Source organism: Protopterus annectens, chromosome 14.part0, assembly GCF_019279795.1.
Source record: "Protopterus annectens isolate FY-2018-M chromosome 14.part0, PAN1.0, whole genome shotgun sequence".
NCBI classification, from domain to species: domain Eukaryota; kingdom Metazoa; phylum Chordata; order Ceratodontiformes; family Protopteridae; genus Protopterus; species Protopterus annectens.
The window spans coordinates 992,225,597-992,244,861 of NC_056748.1; positions in this window are offsets into that span (position 1 = coordinate 992,225,597).

Below are 19,265 nucleotides of genomic sequence, written 5' to 3' on the forward strand. Positions count from 1 at the left end.
AAATACTATTAGCCATTACATATAGATGTGCTTCCTATTGTAAAATTCTTAATTATGAGTCCCAGAATTGTAAACTAAAATCGTATTAGAGCTTACTTCAAGTCACTGAATTATCTCTTCTTTGAAAAGGTAAATGTATAAAGCTAGACACACAAAAGACCTAGATAATTACCAGTGTAGGTATTTGTAGGTTTATAGTCCTCTAAATCTGTGGAACGTGAATGCGCTCTGTTTTGGAACTGAAAAGTCTATCACAAAAATGCAGGAAAACAGTGACTATTAAACATAGCTAATCTCCTTTAAAGTTACTTTTTGCAAAAGTGAAACCCCTGCACTGCCCAATGTAGGAGATTGCACTTCCACACCTCCACTAATTATATTAACTCTAGGATTGAGCTACCTCAGAGAAAAGGGGATATTCTGAGATATACCAATCTCTGTCTTAGTATAAGTAGGTCCTCATTTTCACTTATGCATCCTTGCAATTCTAGGACTAATATTAACAAGTCTCAGAATTAAAAATGGTTATTCACTGTTTCATTTCTACAGATCTTTTGGGTTTTTAATACCATGACAGCAATGGACCCCATTCTTAACTTAGAGTACAATTAAAGTTCATGTATTGCTTCAGTTTTTGATGTTAGCCAGAAGTGCTCTTCTCATCATCCACAATGTGCTCAGAACTGATTCTTCCTCTAATTCATATGGAGTTACATGTAATGATAGCATACCAAAGTACGACTATACATTTGTTTTTATTAGACCTGTTGCTCCTACTACTACTGGAACTGTCTAGGTGTCTTTCTTTTAAGTTGCTCTCATTTTTGTCTACAAATCCTGGTATTTAATGACTTTGTGACTTTCTGTACGTAAGAAATTATAATCACTGGGTATAGCAATTTCAATGATCAATGCTACTTTTGTCTTTTTTCAATAATTACAATATCTAGTTTTCTAGCATTTATTTTTGAACTGTTGGTAATGGATGATTTATTGTGATATAAATGTCAGCATTTTCCATAATGGTTTGTGGAACACGTTTTGAATGCTTCTCAGCTACTTCTGTAATGTAGTGTTTTCACAATCCCTAATACAACAGTTTTGCCACATTAATTTTTTAAATATGAAAGCTCTTTATTAAATTATCTCATATAACATAGGCAATCTTACATTTATATAAATAAAAACAAACCAACCTGACACAATTGTAGCTGCAACATTATACATCACTTATAATCTATCCAGTCATTGTCAGTCAAACACTACATAGCTTGTTCAAATCCTGCCTTCTTTTTAACCTTGTTCCTCCTCTGGATATATTGTTCCCATAATTAATTTTTTTCTGTGTAATTTGCTCCTACCCTTTTGTAAATATCCCATTTCTACTTGTTTTATCTCTTCCTACTATATTTGCTACTTCTAGTAAAGTTGGTTTAGGCTTTGATTTCCATTTTCTAGTAATTGCTTTTTTGACAGCCACCATAATTGGACTCAGCAAGCCCTTACTATGTTTAGGTAATTCTGATTCTGTATTATAGCTCAAAAAATAATTTCCTTAGTTAACCAATTTGTTCACCCAGTATACCTGACAAAGCATCCTGAAGAGAATCTTTAAAGTCTCCCAATTCATTACACTCCCAGAAAATATGTTCCCAATTACCTCTTTCTTCCCCATCACACCTCTAACATTTGCTGTCAACCTGAAGAAAAATTCTTTGGAGTCTACTTGGGGTGTAAAAATACCTATGTAAACAATTTCAAGCAAAGATCCTAAATCTTCTAAACTTTGTTGCATATTTTGGAGACATACATATATCCCCCATTGTTTCTTTGTGAATTGTTTATCCAATCTCTCTTTCCAATCCTTTACAACCTCTTCTGCTTGATTCCTATAGTTATCATGCAATATTTTATATGGTCTACTAATTATTCCTTTTTTAATGGCAGCTTCTGTTCTAGATTGTACTAAAAACTCTACCAGTTCTGGTCTTTCATTTAGTATCCTCCTATTTCCTTGATAAGGAAGGAAATCTCTAAACTGCTGTCCAAATAAATTCTTGGTGTCTTCCCATTCTATTACATTTTCCTGTCTAGCTATTTGTTCAAATACCTTGGTTCCTTTGCCAGTTTTCTCCAATAAAGTCCAGACCACTCTTTGTTATTGTCTGTATCCCTAATTGCAGTTATCCCTATCTCCTTTTTCCATTCCCATGTTGGCTTAGTTCTTAGAATACTTTCTGCTACTTTATGAATATAATATTCTGCATGATTATTGTTATTCTCCTTAAAGGTCTGCATCCAAAATCCCTATGTTTCCTTGTTTCTTGAGCCTTCCCCCATTTCATCATCATCCTTTTCCACTTTGAATTATAATTTTCTGCTTGTGCTATCTATAGAAGCCTTAACTGTGTTGCTCTGAAATATCCCTTCAAATTGGGCAATCCTTACCTGCCTTGTTCTATTGGAAGAATCAGCTTATCCCACTTGACTCTTGCCATCTTCCCCTCTCAGATTAAATCATTCAGCTCTTTATTAATTTCTATCCACAACTTTTCTTCTGGTTGATAAAAATATGCCTGACCTGTGCATAAGAATAAAGAGACTAAAAAATTTTAACTGCTTGTATCTTAATATCCATATCCATATAACAGAGCCTCCATTTTCTTAGTTCTTGTGTTATCGTATTTAGTCTTTTTCCACATATCCTTAGCTGCCACACCAGAATGATTTTTAATTCATACTATGAAATACTTATCATTGATGCTTCACAGTTAGATGTTGCCTGTTCGATTCTCAGTTAGAGCGTCTTCTGTGTGGTGACATGTGTGAAATGGCGTTCCTTCATTGAAGGTTGTGCATTAAGCCCGGCAAGCCAGCACGTAAAAATCTACTGCCAATCATTAGCGGACCGGAGTTCTACTGTGGCGACCCCTAACCAGAAAAAGCCGAAAGACACAAACAAACTATGAAATACTTCATTTTATCATGTCCCCATAAATATGGATAATGCTGAACCAATTCATGTGAGGGTAGATAATTTAATGCTATTGCCTTCGTTTAAGCTTCATTAATCTTGTATCCTGAAAAGATTTGAAACTGTCTCAAAATGTTCCACAACACTATTATGTCCATTTCTGGTTTTATCAGGTGTAAAATAATATAATCTGCAAATAGAGACAGCTTTTCTTGGCTAGCATACCAATTACATCCTTGTATTTCTGGGTCCCTTATTTTCTTTGCCAATGGTTCTAAATATAATGCAAATAACAAAGGGGAGAGTGGACACCCCTGCCTCATTCCTCTGCTCAAACAGAAATTATCACAGAGGATCCCACCCACTTTAATTTTTGCCTCCGATCCCTCACATATTCTCCTAGTAATCCTTATAATTTTATCAGGAAATGCAAATGACTCTATTGCCCTGCTCATAAAGTTCCAAATGCTTTCTCTGCATCAAGACCCACTAACAACAACAGTGGAATTTTTTTATATACTGCTTCCCTCTGGATCATCCAAGTTCTATTAATGTTGTCAAATGTTTGTCTCCCCTTCATAAAACTACATTGATCCATGTCTATCAATTTTGGTATCACTTTTGCCATTCTTCATCTCCTGTTAGTAACACTCACTAACTGATAGTAATTGAGCCTCATCTGCTTCTAACCTTGGCATATTTAATGCTTCCATAAACATTTCCATTTGTACTTTTCCTTGATTTCATTATTTCTCAGCTTTATACAGACTTTCATAGATTCTAATACATGATCTCTTGTTATCTTCCTTGTTATAGACTCCCTAAGCTTGGCAACAGCTCTTTCTACTTTCTGTTGCCTGACTCAGTGTGCTAAAAGTTTTTGTGCTCTAGAGTTATTATCAAAAAACAGTTAGTTAACAGCAGTCTTTCTAAACTCATGCATATTAGGGTCTATATTATATCATCGAACGCTTAAAAAAGCGAACGCTGATTGATCGACCTAATTTAAGTGAAAGCTTACAATCTTGAACTGTCAGATCAGCAATTTTTTTCCCAGGGAAAAAAATCACTGATCCAAAACACATGCACACAACACAAGTACACCAAACAAACAGAAATCCACACACATACACCTAAAATATGATACCTAACCCTACACTAAACTATGCACACACCACTAACTACCCACTTACCTTAACCCAAACCCTAACCCTAAGGTCCATCACTATCACACACTCACCTCACCCGCTCCCTAACCCTAACTCACTTAAATCCACCCTAACCCTCGTGTACACTCAATCACACACACACCTAACCCAAGCCCTAACCCTAACTCACCTAAATCACCCTAACACTCACATCCACACAATCGCACACTTACCTGAATCCGACCGGTAACTTTCCACCATAACACTGAAAATACCGAAGCAACAGAAACGGACAACCGAATTCTTTCCCTAGAAAAAATTTGAGTTTCTGCTGCTTTGATATTTTGCAGTTTCACGAAAATAAGTTTGATCAATCAGCGTTCGCTTTTTTAAGCGTTCGAGGATATAATATAGACCCGCATATTATCAAAGTGATCCCTTATTTTCTGTTTAGCATTCTGCAGTTACTCCTGTTCTTGTTCTGTGGAAATTCCCCTATTTTAACATTTGTCAATCTCTCTAAATAAATCTTGTTACTTCTTAAGCATAGCTATCTTTCTTTTATTTCCACCCTGTTTTTAAACTCCACTTTAATGTTATCCCACTTGCTAGCTATATTTTCAGAAGAAATTTATATATTCTCTAATAGCTCCTGAATAATTTCCCCTGCCCATTCCTTAAAGTCCTCTCTTTGTAACAGATAGGTGGGAAAGTGCCATTGTCTCATTTTTATTGCATTATCCTGTGTTTTTAATTTAGTTATTATTGGCGCATGCTCAAAAATAGTTATTGGGTGTGTATCAAGACCTTCAATTAAATACACGTGTTCCAGTTAAATGGATATTCTATCTAACCTTGCCCAGTTTTGTATCTTGGGGAATAACATATAAATTCACTCTGAACTCCTAGTACTGAATTCACATCTTTCATGTCAAATATTTTCATATATTGCTTCAAAAATCTACCATCCTTTGTTATATTTTCCCTTCTGGATCCCTCCAACACATCTTTACTGTTGCAGATCAAATTCCAGATCCCGCTTATAATATTACTTGCTGATTATTTTTCCCAGAATTTTCTTAAGCTCCATTATAGTAGTTTTCAGTGTAATATAAATACATGCCTTCCTTGCCAGTAGCCCCTTAGTACTACAAATCTACCATTATTATCTTTTTTATCCTCTTCTATCACTATTGAAGCTCCCCTTGCAATTAATATAAGTACTCTTCTTTTCCTTTGTCCCAGATATTCTACTGAACAACCATCCTGAAAGCCTTTCTTTATCATATTCACATTTTACGTTTCTTCCAAGTGTGTCTCCTGTAACATAACTATTTGCACTGTACATTATTTTTATTTAGTTCACTACTCTTTCTTTTTTGTGTTTTTCTCTGACACCGTTGACATTTAAAGACATTACAGAAAACATCATTTTCTTGAAAACTTATAATTCCCACCTTTTATGTATAACAGCTTTTTAGTTAAATGTCTAGTTCCAGCTTTTGTGTTACATGCATATACTGTTTGGCAGTTTAATCTTTTATACAGTTGTTTCTTGTCATCTCCAGTTGAGCATATGTCATATCTTATAAAACTTTTTGTTCTATTGAAAACATTAAAAAAAAAAAAAAAGAAAAACAGACATATTATCAACACTCCCTAAAACTATATACATCTACACATATTGAAGTTATACCCTCCTAATAGGAACAAATGCTCCAAACTGACAGCCACACTCATAGACTTGAGATAACCTGAAGATAGCTGGGCACAGCAGCTTGAATCTCACACCTGCTTCTCAGCATTCCCTGAATAATGGAATAAATTTACTCCTCCTTTGCCTGATGTACAATGAGTAGTCATTCTCCACAAACACTCTGCTGTCTCCTTTAGTACTTTGTCTTTCTGCCACAGTTCTGTTAAAATCAACTTCTTCTACTGGTAAGATTGCATCTTTACTATTAAAGGTGTAGGTTGCTTTCTCATAAACAGGTTTGGAGTATGCACACAGTGTGCCCTTTCAATTAAAAATTCCTATTGTGGAATACCAGTCCAGTTGCTTATTTGTGCTTTCATAAAATTAATATACTCTGTTCCTTACAGCTTTTCTGGTACAGCAGACAATCTCAGGTTTTCCCTATGTGCTCTGTCCTCTAATCCTATCATTTTTTTGAAAACATCTCTTCTTGTGCAGTCTCATATTCAACCAACCTTTTCTTCATTTCATCCTCTGAGTTTTGCAGTTTTATCACCTTATCTGTTTAAAGCTTCTTCCATTTTTTCTAGCCTTTTATTTTTTGAGTTGATATACTCCATTAGTGCTTCATTTCTTTTAATCAGGTCTGTGCGCAGTTGTCTTATACTTTCCTCTAGGTTACAGGAAGTCATGTCTGGAACTTACACTACTTTTTGCTGAACAGCTACAGTACTTTTCCCAGTCAGTGTTTCTTTGTCACCTTTTGTAGCTGATTTTCCTTCAGGTCCTCTATATTTCTTTTTCCTGACATCCAGGCAGTACACTTACTAGCCAGTTACTGAAATTTACCCAGAAATTTATATCCAAAATCTTTCTTTGCTAAGTTTCTGTTTTCACACTGGGAGAGCTAGAATTAAGGTATTACTCAATATGCCACCATCTTGGAAGTCCAGTCTTGCCACCTTACTGTGTCTTTCAGTATACAGGCCCGCTCCCATGAGTGTATCACACCCAGAAATAAGATGTGTGACCATTTCCAGTTCATTTTTTACAGAACCTGCATTTTGTTTGTTTTTTGCACATGTTCTATGGACTTTGCAAACCAATGTATATGTAGTCTACTATCCTGGGCTGCTATTATTAACCTTTCACATTTTGGTTTCAGTTCACCTCTCAATTTAACTTTTCCTGCATCAAATCTTTGTCAGTATGAGGTTATTCCAAGAGATATCTCTACTTGCCACTATATCTATGGATTTCATTCCTTCTCATCTGATCCATTTCCTTACATTCTTTTTTTTGTTTTTTGACACATTCAGTTGTTATCTGATTTTTGTCTAATTTTAGTTTGATTTCCATTCCTACTTCACAATGAAATGCTAATGCTAAACTAAGTAAGGAGGTCATCTTATATTACATTTCCTCATGTTTTAAAACTTTCACTAGGCTTGGGTCTGGTGAGGTCAGCAGATATGCATGCAGTACCATATTTGCAGATCTATACATGTAATCAATTTCAAGGAGGCCCGTACCTCAGAGTGGAGAATACATAATATTGGTATGCACTGATTTTTATATATCATTTGATAAGCATGAAACATTTCTCTTGTTTTCCTTTCCAATTGATCCTTTTTGGGGGTCAGTCATTCATCCCAAGACTGTAAGTTAGAACAGGAAGAGCAAGTTATTAGTTTATAGTTTTATGATGGTTTGCATGTTCACTCTCGAGAAGGAGGAGGAGTATCATTTTTTCTGTTGTTAACCAGTCTTTTGTCTGTTAGTAGTTCTTACTTGGGGCTAAATCTTTGTGTAAAGATTACTTTAAGTATTGCATCTGAATTTGGGGTTTTCCACTTAGGACTTTTTCTTAATTTTGTCTAATTTTCTCTGGCCATTACTTCATTCCATTTCATATGCTCTGCATTAGAGCTCCTTACTGTTTCTTTTAATCCTTCTAGCCTTTCAGCTTCTTTATGTTCAACAGGGTCTTCATAGTTACTTCTCCAAAATGTGCCTATTTCTTCTTTTTGGTGGTGCTAATGTTCCTTTTGCTCTGTTTCCCAGTTCTCTACAAAATCTTTTAGATCATTGATAAATAGCCTGTTTTCTTCTTTTCTTTTATATGTATCGGCATACCATCTCTTGTTTCTGCATGTGCTGATGCTTATATCAAGTCTGCCTTTTTTAGTATTTTCTATATTTTTCTAGCAGTGATACTTCTTGTCTTAATTGCTTTATAGTTTTGTCTGTTACATAAGTCCATGATTTATTTTATTTGCTGCCTTTCTTTCCTTTGTTACTCTTTTTGTAGTAACTCTTTATTAGTTTAGCTATGCAGTAATATATTCTCTTTAGTTGTTATATCACATGCATTTCTCTTAATACTCCTGATTACTGTTTTGATTTGCTTTATCAATCTTTTAACATTTGTGGTCTTATTTATTTTCTGTTACCTATTTCTTTAATTTGTCTTAATGTCTTTCCATCTCTTTTAAATCAAACGTGTTTCCTTAAATCATTTTCTTCTGGACTAATCTTTGCTCTGTGTTTCCAGTGATTAACCTACAGCAAGTTCTAGAAAATTGGCCTGTGCCATATCCTCTTCAGATGCACCCTGCTTCATTTGTTGTTTCTTCATATAGGAACCCTTTGTTCCATTACTCTGCAAAATTACCTGCATCTGAGTTGCCACTATTTCCTGTTCCTTCCATTGCTGTGCAAACTCAAATGGGCTTTCATACTGGTCTCCTACAGAAGAATGCAGAACATTATCTTGTTGCAAACTTTTAGATGACTTATGCTTCACTTATTACTTCTTAATCTGGGGACCTGTACATGCATCATGATGCAATACTGTCTATATTGGATTCACCACACTGAATCCTTCACTTTGCAGTTAATTCATAGCTTCTGTCTCTATTTCTATTTTTATTTCTAGTTGTTTAACTTGTACCTTACCAATCCTCTTTTCTACATTCCTTCTCTGTTTTCTTATTTTTTGTATTGAAAAATGTTTCATATTTGGGTGCCTTTCCCTGCATTTCTTTTCAAATATTTTTGGAGCTGCTTTTTTGTATTTGTTAGTTTATCTTTCTCCTTTGCATATATATTGTATCATATCAGATCTCTTTTTCTTTCTCAGGTCCTTGTTTCTTTTTTATACCTTTCAAAAATCTCTAGGTTTTTTTTTCCTTTATATTTTTGCACATCCTCTGTCACTTCTTTTTCCAGGCAGCACAAAGTTTCTTTGTCTATGTAATGTTTTTCATAAATTTGTTGTATTAGTGAATACAGATTTCCCTTTGAAGCCTTTAATATGTTTTTTCTTGTGCAAGTATTTTGCTTCAATTTGATTTCACTATTAATCTTTTGAAATACCTCCTATTTGGAAATGATGGTCTTCTTGAATAATAGTAACACTACATAATTCCTTTCTTATCTGCAATAGTCCACTTTGTCCTCTTTATGGCTCTTTTTTGGCCTGTCAGTTTTTGTGGACTACTACTTACTTGTACAATGGTTACTGTATTACTGAATATATTTATGAACACATTTATGGCCACAGTATGTTAGAAGAGCCAGATCCTGTGATACTTCATCAGGCACCACTGAGACTACTGAGAATGGTAATAAGTCATCAGCAGTTCAATGATATTATCTCATACAACCTGATGATGCTCAGAGACCAGCAAACCTAAAGGAAACCAGCGAAGGCATGTTAAAAATTTTATTTCAGACAGGTAGAAAGATGGGTGGATGGATGGATGGATAGAAAACAAAGGTAAGTACTGATGCTTCACATAATCCTGCAAGCATAGTGAAGGCTGCAATTGCTTTATTAATGCTTTTTATCTACCTTTTTCATTTTATGAATCCATTTCATGACTCCTGTAGTTTTCAGTTAAATTCATGATGTGGAGCCAATGATTTTCTTTATCTAAGTTTTATAAGGTTTTACTAATCTGAAGTTGGTTCACTGGAAGACAGAATGTGGGTGGCTGATTGTACTACATTATTCACTTTTCATAACATTGTTTGGTGTTTATGCAGCATCGAATCTCATGTTGTTGTGAACATTTTACAAAACTGTTTTTAGCTTTATAAGTTAAATGTGATTTATCTGTTATCTTCAGTTTATTCATATTTTATGAGAAAATATGCAAATATTTGATTTATAAAATGAAAAATAAATAAAAGGATAGTATGGTGATGTGAAGGACTGCTGTGAGTTTGATTCCCACAGTGAAAAATGGTAGTGTGGCTGACACACATGTTATGATGGGGTCAACAGCTAGCAGCTCATGACACACTTGCTCTAAATGGTGAGTACCCTAACTCCCACTAGCCTGATTAAACTTAATTAACTAACCCTCCAACCACATGACCCTGCTGAACTACAAAGTCCCCATTCACTCCCTAAACCTTAGCTCCCTAAACCAAACATAAAACTCTCCTCCCACTCCCTAACCTTAAACTCCTTCCCACGTTTTAACCTGTAAATCCCCCCTCCCAATCCATAAACTGCAGTTGCATCCCCTCCTACTCCTTACCTGCATTTACTGCTGTTACCCTTCTCAAAATTGTCTAGTATGTTCAGGACCATAGGAAGTTACTAGGCTATTGGCCCTGATAAGTCTAGCCAAGAGTTTAGCCCATATGTAGACAAATCAGCACTCAATGCCCCTGTCCAGCAGGGACACGGGTGGAATCCCAGGGATGTGTTTTCTATTTCCCATCCAGTTATCCAGGTTACTCTTAAAAAGGGGTAAATAGGTACTCTGCTTGATGTGGAGAGGGAGTCTATTCCACAGATGGGGGAGTCTCTGGAACACAAATCTGTCCTGCCAACCAGTCCTACTGATGTCACAGACCAGGTTGAGGCTGCATGTATGGGTTATTCGAGTGGAGCCTGACTTGCATATATGCAGCAGTCCCATCAAGGTGGGGTTCGAGATCACCTTCTATGCCAGACAGAGGTCACCTCTGAGGAGTCTGTATAAAACAGAGTAGAGGGATAGGGCTTTTAGCCTATCTGTGTATGGTAGATTTTTGAGGACCTTGATTTTCCTGGTGAGGAACCTCTGTGGTCTCTCCAGCTGCTGCATGTGCTTTGTGAGGTACATGCTGAATGGGGCATTGTACTCAATAATGGGCCTTATAAGGGAAGAATACAGGGATGTTATGACCTCCTTGTCCCTGGATGAGATACCCTTACTTATGAGGTGGGTCATGTAGAAAGTTTTCCATACAATGGAAGCAACATGGTAGTCAAAACGTCAGGTTGCTATCAATCTGATTGCCCAAATCATTCACGAATGACTGCAGCTTGAGGCCATGTTTCTGGCACCAGTCATTTGTTTAGAAGAGACTCTCTTGGAGGATGTCCATGTAGGGGAATTGATGACTGTGCCCAGCTTGCAGACATCTGCAAACTTGGTCAGCCATAGCCCATTGATTTTGACCTGCACCTCAGAAAAGTATATTCCAAATAACAGAGGCCCCAAAACCAAACCCTGGGGTATGCCACTTGATACGAGTCTACTGCTTGAGGTGGCTTCCCCTACTAGGTGGGTTTTATCAGTGAACCAGTTAGCTACTCATCTGGGGAATAGTGTTGAAGCTTTGGCCAGGTCAAGGTAGGTGGTGTGCACTGCCTTCCCTTCGTCCATGGCTTTGGTGTCTGTCTCAAAAAAGTCGACCAAATTTAACAGACATGACCTGAAGCCAAACTGTCTGGGATCAAGTGTTTGGAGGTTGCCAATTTACTTGTTAATGAGGTCCATGATAATCCATTCCATGGCCTTGCAGATCAGGCTAGTTAGGGTGATGGGGCTATAACTTCCTGGATCAGTGGACACTCCACCTTTGTGTAAAGGGATGACAGTGGCTGTCCTCCACTCAGCTGGGACAAAACTGGTACTTAGGCTTTGGTTGAATAGGGCACCTAATGGTGCTGCAAGTTCCTGCCTGAGTTCATGTAGGATGCAGCCTGAGATGTTATCGGATACCATGGAGGCTGTATTTTTTTGCCTTTGAGAGAGCAGTGATGATCTGATCCCTAGATATAAGGGGAAGGGGGCAGGTACTGAGAATGTCCTGATTTACTGATGGGGGGACAGAGGGGTGAAATTTTCACTGAATCTGTCAGCCAGCAAATTTGCTATATATATATATATATATGGCATTTATATATGTGATCTTCTTGACCACCAGTTCTGAACATATCTGGGTGTTTCCTTTGAGATTACAGACATATGTAAAGAAGGCCTTATAATTGTCACTAGTAGATGTGGCCAATTTGGACTTGAAGTTTGCTTTGGAGGATTTCACTAGTGCTCTTATTTGCTTGTTTAGGTTAAAGAGAGATTGCTTCCAATTGGGCACCTGCTCCTTCTTGGTCCTGGACAGCAATTTTTTTTCTTTTGTTATAGAGTTTATTTATTGCAGATGTCCACCAGACAGGTTTACTCTTCCTTGTGGAGAATGATTTAGTCCTGTCAGGTATTCCTGATTCCATGCATCTATATAAATGTTCATATAGTAATTTGGTATAGTTTTGGATACTGGTGCCAGTTCCTAGAGAGGGGGAGGGGGCTGTGAAGCTGTTTATACCATACATTAGGAGGCTGTAATCAGCTTTGGAGAAGTTTTTTTGTTTGACCCTAACTAGGGGTGGGGGTTGGGGAAGATGGTGACTTCGAACATGACCACTTTATGGTCGGATCTTACAAGGGAGGATGATACTGCAGGGATGCTGCAGTGGTTACTCATGTTGGTTAATACCAACTCCAAGATATTATCACCTCTTGTGGGGGTATCAACTAGCTGTACCAAAGCATTTGCATTGACAAAATCAAGGAATCTCTGGGCATTTGTGTTCTGACATGAGTAGTTCTTCCAGTCTATGTTTGGGTAGTTAAAGTCACCCAGGATCAGGGTAAAAAGTTGAATCTTGATAGATTTGAAGAGGTCTAAATAGGCAGTTTGGGCATCTTAGTCAGATTTGGGGGCCAGTAGCTAGCTATGATTTGTATAGGGGTCTTGTCAGTGGTTAACTACATGTGGAGTGTCTCCTGTGCGTCATACCGTTTGACCAGCCTAGAGTTGTGTATGTATTTAATATATAATAAAATTCCACCTCCTTTGGCTTTACTACCCACAGTTTGGGGTCTGAATGTATGATAGGATGAGTAACCAGGTATGGCTGGGGTGCTCTCCACAGCTTTGAACCAGGTTTCTGTGACTGTGCAGATGGCAGCATTTTCCAGGGTTACGAATACTTGCAATGAGTGCAGTTTCATGTTTAGACTCCTACCATTTAGCAGCATGACCTTTAATTTGGGTTTTGTTGAAATTTTTATGTTGGTAGTTTTAACCTCATCACTTTTTCTAAAAAATACACTGTGGGGAAGGCAAGTGCCTTTGCCAGAAGCCTGGTGCCCAAGTGAGAAAGATGCAGGCCATCTCTGGCAAAGTATCGTGGTCTGTTGATCATATCTTCCCAGGCTGTCAGGTACTGGATCCCCCTGGAATGACAGCAGAAACTAAGCCAATTGTTAAAGTCAATCATTTTCTGTTTGTATTGAGGAATCATTATGGATGATGGTAGAATGCTGCTTAAGGCGAAAGACATACCTGCCTGATACACATATTCAGTGATTTCAATCATGTCTCTCTTCATATAGTCCAGGGAGGTACATCTCAAGTCATTCACACCAACATGGACTATGACAGAATCATAACAGTACCTGTTGTTGAGAGACTTGAGTGCATGTGTGATATGGTGGACTCTGACCCCTGACAGACAACTAAGCGTGACTTTCTCCTTATCCAGCCTGGTGAAAGTCACATCTGTGTGTCTCACAAGGATTCACTTCAAAATACTGAAAAGTCTTTTGGGATTCAGGATTTTGAGTTTTCAGGATTTTGGGCTTCAGTCTTATGAAATTCGAGATTGTGACTTTTCAGTCTTCTGAAGTGAATATGTCTCACAATGGAGTCTCCTATGACTAATATGTTGGGTTTATGGTTAAGCCTTAGTGGTTGTGAGACACAGCTTCATTCTCTCTCAGCATGGCTGCCGCACCTTTTTCAAACATGTAGTTGAGTTTGAAAATGAGTGGCAGCCCAAGTTTGATACAAAACTCCTGATTCCCTGGCTTTCAGACAGTGGTCTTTATGTTAGTACTCAGGCAGTTGTAAATTAACCTGCCACAATGATATGGATGTAGAATGTACTGGAAGATTTGGACACATGAAGATAAAATAGTTGAGGTTTAGGATGATTTAAGAAGAAGTCAATGTCTACTCATATGAAGGCTTGCAGGGATACAAGACCTGGTCAGAGGAAGTGGGAGAATATTGATAGAAGCAAAAATAGGCAGAACATAAATGGAAAACGAGTAGCAAAGGCAAATACACTAGGAGCAGGGCTTGAACATATGGTAGAGCAGGTTGTGTATCTATAAATTTTTTCTGTATACTACCAAGAAGCCAGACACAATGACCTGCTCCCAGTACTACACTCCTACTTCCTGAAAATGGTTGTCCCAGTCATGGTTAAATTGTTAACATGTATTAGTAATCTTTTCTGTACCTCAGGAATGGCTGTCCTAGTCATAGTTAAACTGTTGGCATATAATATATACTAATATTATTAGTAACCTTTTCTGTACCTCAGGAATGGTTGTCCTAGTCATAGTTAAACTGTTGGCATATAATATATACTAATATTATTAGTAACCTTTTCTGTACCTCAGGAATGGTTCCATCAGTGCTCAGCCATTGAGTCATAATACAGTTCTTCAAACATTTTGGCAACCAAGGGGCCTCACACATTACGCTCATTGCAAATGTTAGGCCTCTTGTCAAAATCCTTACGAAACTAATATACAAGCAGTTTATAGAGCATGTAGAAATTTTATCACAATCTGTTGAATAATTCCCATGGTATTTAAACAGGATACAATATTTTAATGGCTGTCTATTATGACATTTACACAGTATACATGAATATGGGGAAGGCCTTGTTGATGGGTCCTTTTCTTACATGTAGAAAGGTCCCTTGATAATGAACAATTCACTGTTAATAATGAACTTGGAGAAACTGGGCTTTGGGTTTGTTTTTTCAACTGGTTCAGGAACTTTGTCAAGGACAGGACAGTCAAGGTCCTTCTGGACAAAATATCGCTGGAATAAGGCAGTTTTGAAATAGGTATTTTATAAGTTTCCTTATTGGGACCTTTGTCATGCTTCCTCCTCTTCAGTGATATTGTGTTAGCCCTTCCTGGACTATGCATAGTGCTGCACACTGGTAACATGATGCTAATTAATTAAATAATAGTGAGCAGGAGACTTTAAAAGGGTGTAGGATGAGTTCATCAGATTATGAGAACAACTGGCAAAATACAACCTGAAAATGAATATAAACAATGCAAAAACAGTACTCACTGTTCCTTCTAGAGGTTGAACAATACAAATTCCCTCAGAATTATAGGACTAGGCAACTGTCTTGATGAAATAGCTCAGAATTACAGGTAGCTTGAAGTCTTGTTTGACCCTTCATTTATGTTTAGGTATCATGTTAATATTTCCATTAATACTTTTCCTAAATACTTAAAACCTAAGCATACCAGTCCCTTATAACCCTTCTCACTTCAGATATGAGTAGACTGGTAAACTTATCTCTAAACTAGACTATACACTTCCTGTAATAGGTTTAAATACTCTTTAGAATGCAAGCACTCTGTAAGCCACACTAAATAAAATCATCAGGTTTATGCCACTCTCAAAACTCAGTGAACTTCACTATATCTTCATAAAGAAACAAGTGTCTCCCAACAATTAGTAGGGCCACCCTCATGCTTCCCACCTTGACATTCAAGCTCTTGTTTGTGGAATACTACTCCCCCCATCCTGCTAGTGGATATGACCTTCCAACACTACCCATGAAAGGCATATTTCCAAGGAACTCTAATATTGAACATGCCATTTTTTTTAATTATTACAGGTGAAAAAGCAATTAGTAAAATAAGTCTGCATAATGAAATCCTCTACTGCAGAAAGTGAGGAGTGAACAGAATGTACTGGTATTTAAAGCAACACCAAAACTTGGACCCAGAGGTAACAAGACTAGTAAAAATAAAAAAAATCTGCAATGTGAATGAAGCAGATAACCTTTTATTAATACAGAGTAAGCACTTTAACTCAACAGTCCATTGGGCTTCTTCAGAGTCAAACACTAATGACAAAACCAACTCTTTTATACATATAGGTGTGGTTAAAACAATTAAGTAATTAGTAAATGAGCCAATGAAAATGTTTATAACATAAATTCACATTGATAAATGCCTAAAATACAACACTTCACATACATACTACTGCTAAAATCAAATAAAGATAGAATCAAATGAAATAAAATTAATCTTGTCCTAAAACATCATTCTAATCAGTCTTTGCATAGAATTCATCAAGAAAGCTTTGTTATATAAAACCAAATACTATAAAAATGAAAAAAACAACCTTGATTATCTGAACATAAACCCATATGTTAAAAAGTTTTAAAATGGTTTTACATTTTAAATAATTTTAAATGGTTTTGAATGATTTTAAAAGTAGTACGTATTATCATATAAAATGTAATTTGTATTTCAGAAAACTGGAAACTGAGATACGTTTGTTAATTCCTGGTGATCTAGTTGCATCTAGGTGTAACTGCCATAAGCATTCCCTCAGCTCCAGTAAGGTTTTAAAGTCACCACCAGCGTCATTTTTAGGTACCCCGACAATAACAAAAAATAAAAACTTCTTAAAATTAGCACATGCCTTGCTATGGGTAAATAATGCACTAGATGTTTTTTATTTTTAATATCCCTGTTGTGCTCCAAGATATGTAGTCTTAATTTACGTGTAGTCTTTCCCACATAAAAGGCAGGGCAGGTTAAACCAGTGGCAATGTTGACTACCATATTGGTGTTACAATTACAGTATCCTGGGCGCTTCAATGATCTTTTAATATTACTAATGTGCACATATGGTCCATCATTAATGAATTTACAAACAATACATGTGCCACATTTACTCATCCAAGAAATGTTATGTTGTGGGATCCTTGGTCCCCTTTTTAAAAGTTCCTTCAGATTTGCCCCCCTACTATTAACAAATGTTGGGGTGGGGCCTAGTATTTCCTTCAAATCATTAGGGAACACACTGTCCCATGCCATCTGAATGATGCTCTTAACCTTTGGTGCTGTATGGTTAAAATCTAAAACCATTGCAGCTCCCTTAATGGATTTGCTGTATTCAATAGGATCCTTTCCTCTATTCTGATTCACATCTCTGTTGTCATCTAGCAAAATAGGCCGAAAAGTAGTGTTCCTTTTCTTGACAATATCTTTACGTGTCTTTGTCAAAAGATCTGTAGGGTAGCCTCTATTTTTAAACACGTCTATAAGCTTCAACATTTCATTACTAAAAATTCATCTTGACTTACAAGCCTTGACAAGCAGACCATTTGTACTTTCACAACATTTTTATTTTGGAAATAGGGATGGCAGCTCTCAAAGTGAAGAAATGAATTACTATAAGTTTTTTAAGGTAGACACTAGAATGCATGTGACCATCCTCTTTGTATAGAAGGATGTCTAAAAAATCAATTTTGTCTCCATTAATATGACTGGTAAACCTTAAAAAACCTGTGGCCCCACCTCAACATTTGTTAACAGTAGGGGGGCAAATCTGAAGGAACTTTTAGAAAGGGGAACAGGGATCCCACAACATAACATTTCTCGGATGAGTAAATGTGGCACATGTAGTGTTTGTAAATTCATTAATGATGGACCATATGTGCACATTAGTAATCATAAAAGATCATTGAAGTGCCCAGGGTACTGTAATTGTAACACTGATATGGTAGTCTACATTGCCACATGTTTAACCTGCCCTGCCTTTTACATGGAAAAGACTACACATAAATTAAGACATGGTATCTTGGAGCACAAGGATATTAAAAACAAAAAACATCTAGTGCATTATTTATCCATAGCAAGGAATGTGCTAATTTTAAAAAGTTTTTTTATTTTTTGTTATTGAAAGGGTACCTAAAAATGATGCTGGTGGTGACTTTAAAACCTTACTGGAACTGAAGGAATGCTTATGGCAGTTACACCTGCATGCATCTAGATCACCAGGTATTAACAAAAGCATCTCAATTTCCAGTTTTCTGAAATACAAGTCACATTTTATATGATAGTACATAGTACTTTTAAAATCATTCAAAACCATTTAGAATTATTTAAAATTTAAAACCATTTTAAAACTTTTTAACATATGGGTTTATGTTCAGATAAGCAAGGTTGTTTTTTTCATTTTTATAGCATTTGGTTTTATATAACAAAGTTTTCTTGATGAATTCTTTGCAAAGGCTGATTAGAATAATGTTTTAGGACAAGATTCATTTTATTTCATTTGATTTTATCTTATTTTATTCTAGCAGTAGTATATATGTGAAGTGTTGTATTTTAGGCATTTATCAATGTGAATTTATGTTATAAACGTTTTCATTGTCTCATTTAGTAATTACTTAATTGTTTTAACCACATCTATATGTATAAAAGAGTTGGTTTTGTCATTAGTGTTTGAAGAAGCCCAATGGATTACTGGGTGAAAGCTCTTAGTCTCTATTAATAAAAGGTTGTCTGCTTCACTCACATCATGGATTTGGTATTTAAAGCAAACCTGGTGCACCTTCCAGCTATCTATGAAAGGTTAAATTAGGTAACATATGTGAGGACAGCATCGGGCACACATGCATTAACATTAGTGGAATTTAGTAGATTATAGAAGCTGCATGTATAGAGTTGTGCATTTCTATTAAGGCATTAAATGTTGTTGAATCTTTTTGTTGTAATGACTGATTCTTTTTGAATATGTAACCACACATTCACATTACTAATTTGTGTGTAACCAGTCTTCTCTGGCTCATTGTGCATTCTGTGTTCACTGGCCCAGGCCATGGCTGGCAAGGGTTCCTGGGGATCAGTGCACTTACCTGGTTTACAAATAAGCAACCAAGAAAAGAAATAAAGAAAAAAGAAGTGCAGCACTATAAAATTCAACCATAACAGTGGGGTACAGACCAGCACGTCCCATCTTCCACAAAGTCTGGGTTTACTGTATGGTAGAGTTAACAGCAGTTTATTAAGGGAGTATGGAGGCAAATCCTCCCTTAAGTCATTTTAGAAATTATATTTATGTGTACTTCATGGTACACTTGGTGGTGGTAGGATCTGTGAAATGCTGTTCCTGGAAATCCTATGTTAAGGTCTGTGTTAATCTGACAGCATCAGGAATCTGAGTTCTGAAAAAGCAGATGCTCAATAAATTCATTACTTTTAGCTGGAGGGATAAAAGAGGCAGTAAGCGTAATAATAATACTAAAAAAGCAAAG